Source organism: Amblyraja radiata, chromosome 30 (genome assembly GCF_010909765.2).
Source record: "Amblyraja radiata isolate CabotCenter1 chromosome 30, sAmbRad1.1.pri, whole genome shotgun sequence".
NCBI lineage: Eukaryota > Metazoa > Chordata > Chondrichthyes > Rajiformes > Rajidae > Amblyraja > Amblyraja radiata.
The window spans coordinates 23,202,873-23,208,235 of record NC_045985.1 but is presented as its reverse complement, the minus strand read 5'-3'; positions in this window follow the sequence as shown (position 1 = coordinate 23,208,235).

Below are 5,363 nucleotides of genomic sequence, written 5' to 3'. Positions count from 1 at the left end.
TCCATAGCTTTCATTACCTTGGCAATTTAAGTACTCGTCTTGATAATTATGAAATATTATATGAAAGTAACGCACAATCAAATAATTCCCATTTCCCCAGTATAATTCCCTGCAGCCTATTCCATTTCATGTGTCCATTAACCCTCAGTGGACAGAACCAGGTCATCAGCAGTAGCAGACACCAGCACCACTTAGAATGACAGACTTCATAGAGTCATACAGCAAGGTTGATTAGTAGGACTGGGTGTTACAATCCCTAAGATTTTCACTACAATTGACATTCTTGGGTATGACCACCAAGTGAATTTGCTAACAATCAGACACATCTTCAGTTGTGGACCTCAACGTCACTGGGTGTTTCGGCCTTTTATCACAAGACACCCTCAGTCAAGGCAGGCCCACCGCAGGGAGATCAGACCTCACCCCCCCCCCCCCCCCCCCCCCCCACACACAGCCCCCTCTCCCTGCTCCTGACGCCGGTCCCGGGACCCGACCCTTATACACACCCGTAGTGGAACCGGAGCAGATTGTCAGCCAGTTTACATTTTGAGTCTGGAAGAAAGGATAAAGTTTCTCCGTGAATTTGTTCCCAGTGAAGGTGTGGAGATGGGTCTTGGAGTCCGCGTCGCAAAATGAAACTGTCCCGGACTCGTAACTGAAATAAACTCCCACCCTCCCGGGGATGGGACGGGCGGGGAGAGGGGATGGAGGGGAGGTGAATGCTTGAAACCCTTCACCCAGGCACCACCCGATGCTCCAGACTCCAGTCTCCGCGGTCGGTGTGACCCCTCTCTTCCTCTCCACAGACTCTGCGGCAACTCCCACACTCCACCACATATTCCCCGCCACCTCCACCTCCCAGTAATGTCTCCCCGATGTGAATCCCTCTGATCCCAGCACACACAGACTGTATGTAAACCTCTTCCCCGTGTCAGGGAGACTCCTCCAGGTCTGGGTCGATCTCACCCTCTTCCGATCCTCAGACACCTCGAGCCGCGCATGAGCTGTTTCCACATCCAGGGTGACGGAGACTGGGGGGAGAAGCAGAGAATCAGAGAGTCCCCGGGGGTCGGGGGGAGACTCGGGAACAGGCGGGCGGACAACAGAAACCTTGCCTGGGGTTTCACCCACAACCACATCAGGTGGACAATAGACGTATTTCCTGGAGATTTTATCCAGGGAAGGAGAGGGGAATTTTGTGAGGTGGGGGGGGAAATGAAGTGGGCTTTTCAAATATGGAGGCAGATCGGAGCAAGAGGATATTGAGGTGAGTGGTAGTTTGAGGTTGTTAAAGAGGAGGTAGAGGTGTGGGGTGGAGTCACCATGATCATAGTGAATGGGAGGGGGAGACATGAGGGGCCAGACGACCTGCCCCTGTTTCTTTGAGTGGAGGGTGAGAGAGAGGGACGGGTGGCTTGGACCATGGAAAGAAGCAGAGGTTGAATGATCAGGTGTTAGACAGAATAGGTGGAGACTTGTGGTTGTAGGGTCGCTGAAAGAGAGGATTCACGGGTGGATTTGATGGGCGTGTACAACCAAGAACACGCTGATCTCATTGTGAACCAATATATGAACTTCACTCAGGGACTTGACAATGTTGCGCATGTATTCCCTAGGACATTGAGGGAAGTTAGTGTAGAAATAGCAGGGGCTATGGCAGAAATATTTCAAATGTCATTAGAAACGGGAATAGTGCCGGAGGATTGGCGTACTGCGCATGTTGTTCCATTGTTTAAAAAGGGGTCTAAGAGTAAACCTAGCAATTGTTGACGTCAGTGGTGGGCAAATTAATGGAAATAATACTTAGAGATAATATATATAAGCATCTGGATAAACAGGGTCTGATTAGGAACAGTCAACATGGATTTGTGCCTGGAAGGTCATGTTTAACTAATCTTCTTGAATTTTTTGAAGATGTTACTCGGGAAATTGATGAGGGTAAAGCAGTGGATGTTGTGTATATGGACTTCAGTAAGGCCTTTGACAAGGTTCCTCATGGAAGGTTGGTTAAGAAGGTTCAATGGTTGGGTATTATTGGTGGAGTAGCAAGATGGATTCAACAGTGGCTGAATGGGAGATGCCAGAGAGTAATGGTGGATGGTTGTTTGTCAGGTTGGAGGCCAGTGACGAGTGGGGTGCCACAGGGATCTGTGTTGGGTCCACTGTTGTTTGTCATGTACATCAATGATCTGGACGATGGTGTGGTAAATTGGATTAGTAAGTATGCAGATGATACTAAGATAGGTGGGGTTGTGGATAATGAAGTAGAGTTTCAAAGTCTACAGAGAGATTTATGCCAGTTGGAAGAGTGGGCTGAAAGATGGCAGATGGAGTTTAATGCTGATAAGTGTGAGGTGCTACATCTTGGCAGGACAAATCAAAATAGGACGTACATGGTAAATGGTAGGGAATTGAAGAATGTAGGTGAACAGAGGGATCTGGGAATAACTGTGCACAGTTCCCTGAAAGTGGAATCTCATGTAGATAGGGTGGTAAAGAAAGCTTTTGGTGTGCTGGCCTTTATAAATCAGAGCATTGAGTATAGAAGTTGGGATGTAATGTTAAAATTGTACAAGGCATTGGTGAGGCCAATTATGGAGTATGGTGTACAATTTTGGTCGCCTAATTATAGGAAGGATGTCAACAAAATAGAGAGAGTACAGAGGAGATTTACTAGAATGTTGCCTGGGTTTCAGCAACTAAGTTACAGAGAAAGGTTGAACAAGTTAGGGCTTTATTCTTTGGAGCGCAGAAGGTTAAGGGGGGACGATAGAGGTTTTTAAAATGATGAGAGGGATAGACAGAGTTGACGTGGAAAAGCTTTTCCCACTGAGAGTAGGGAAGATTCAAACAAGGGGACATGACTTGAGAATTAAGGGACAGAAGTTTAGGGGTAACATGAGGGGGAACTTCTTTACTCAGAGAGTGGTAGCTGTGTGGAATGAGCTTCTAGTGAAGGTGGTGGAGGCAGGTTCGTTTTTATCATTTAAAAATAAATTGGATAGTTATATGGATGGGAAAGGAATGGAGGGTTATGGTCTGAGCGCAGGTATATGGGACTAGGGGAGATTATGTGTTCGGCACGGACTAGAAGGGTCGAGATGGCCTGTTTCCGTGCTGTAATTGTTATATGGTTATATGGTTATATGTAAGGCTGGTCCAGAAAGTGAAGGCAGGTGGGATCCAAGGCGAGCTGGTGAAATGGATCACAATTGGCTTGGTGGTTGGAGGTAGAAGGTAGCGGTAGAAGGATGATTTTTCTGCTTGGAGGTCTGTGACTGGTGGAGTGCAGCAGAGATCGGTGCTGCAGCAGGGATATCAAATCAAGAGTGCAGGTTTATCTTGAGAACAAGGAATTTTAAAGTGGATCTGAGTAGTAAGTTTTCTTTACACTGAGAATTGTTGATATCTGGAAAATGCTACAGAGGAGGCGGTGGTGAGATCTAATCATTATATTTGAGGCACTTATCTAGGTGAGGTGCAGAAGAATACCAATGTAATGTCGGCAAATCGATTAGTAAAGCTGGGAAATAGGTGAACATGGACATGATAGGCCAAAGGGCCTGACGCCGTAATGTACAACCATGGCTCTCAGCTCCAAGAGCACTGAATGACTGAGTCACCACACCACTGGTGCAGGGAATTCCAAAGGTTCCCCAGTCTCTGCGTGCAGTAATGTCTCCTTATCTCTGTTCTACATGGTGCAGCCCACATTCTGAGAGGGTGCCCGTTCTCCAGACCCCTCAGACAGGGGAAACATCCTCCCTGCATCCAGCCCACTGAGCCCTGTAAGAACTTTGTGTTTCACTGAGATCTTCTCCTATACACCCGAATTCTCAAGTACACAGGCCCAGTCTACTCAATCTCACCCCGCACATCAAACTCATTGTCCCAGGAACAAGTATTGTTAATCTTTGCTGCATTTCCTCTGTGTCAAGTCTGTCTATTTATCGGTCCACAAGAGCATAGGAACACAAAAAAACAGGAGCAGGATTAGGATCCACTCCTCAGGCTTACCCCTCCATTCAATGTGATCATGGCTGATCTAAGCTGCCACCAATTCCTCTTCTGTGTGAGTTCACCATAATCTTAATTTTTAGATCAATCAATTAATTATTTGTAGCCAAGTTGCACATATCCAATAACTCAGCCTTTCACCACCACCTTGGGCACAACATTCCAGATATTCACTGCCCTCTGAGAGATGCAACTTCTACACACCGCATGAGTGGACTCTGTCTCCAGTCTGAAAAACAACCCTCTTCCAACATCCTCTGTCTGCGACCTTCAGGTAAATGTTGTATTCCATCGGCTAGTTCACCCCGGATTCCATGAGATCCAACTTTCCAGAGCGGCCTCTCATGCAGTGTGTAGAAGTTGCATCTCTCAGAGGGCAGTGAATATCTGGAATGTTGTGCCCAAGATGGTGGTGAAAGGCTGAGTGATTGGATATGTGCATAAATAATTGATTGATCGAATATGTAAGACCTCAGTGAAACACAAAGTTCTTACAGGGCTCAGTGGGCTGGATGCAGGGAGGATGTTTTCCCTGTCTGAGGGGTCTGGAGAATGGGCACCCTCTCAGAATGTGGGCTGCACCATGTAGGACAAAGATAAGGAGACATTACTGCACGCAGAGACTGGGGAACCTTTGGAATTCCCTGCACCAGTGGTGTGGTGACTCAGTCATTCAGTGCTCTTGGAGCTGAGAGCCATGGTTGTACATTACAGCGTCAGGCCCTTCGGCCCATCACGTCCATGTTCACCTATTTCCCAGCTTTACTAATCGATGTGCACACATTGCATTGGTATTCTTCTGCACCTCACCTAGATAAATGCCTCAAATATAATGATTAGATCTCACCACCACCTCCTCTGTAGCATGTTCCAGACATCAACCATTCTCAGTGTAAAGAAAACTTACTACTCAGATCCACTTTAAAATTCCTTGTTCTCAAGATAAACCTGCATTCTTGATTTGATATCCCTGCTGCAGCACCGATCTCTGCTGCACTCCACCAGTCACAGACCTCCAAGCAGAAAAATCATCCTTCTACCGCTACCTTCTACCTCCAACCACCAAGCCAATTTTGGATCCATTTCACCAGCTCGCCTTGGATCCCACCTGCCTTCACTTTCTGGACCAGCCTTACATGCGCAACATTGTTAAGTCCCTCAGTGAAGTTCATATATTGGTTCACAATGAGATCAGTGTGTTCTTGGTTGTACACACCCATCAAATCCACCCGTGAATCTGTGGAATTCTCTGCCACAGAAGGTAGTTGAGGCCAGTTCATTGGCTATATTTAAGAGGGAGTTAGATGTGGCCCTTGTGGCTTAAGGGATCAGGGGGTATGGAGAGA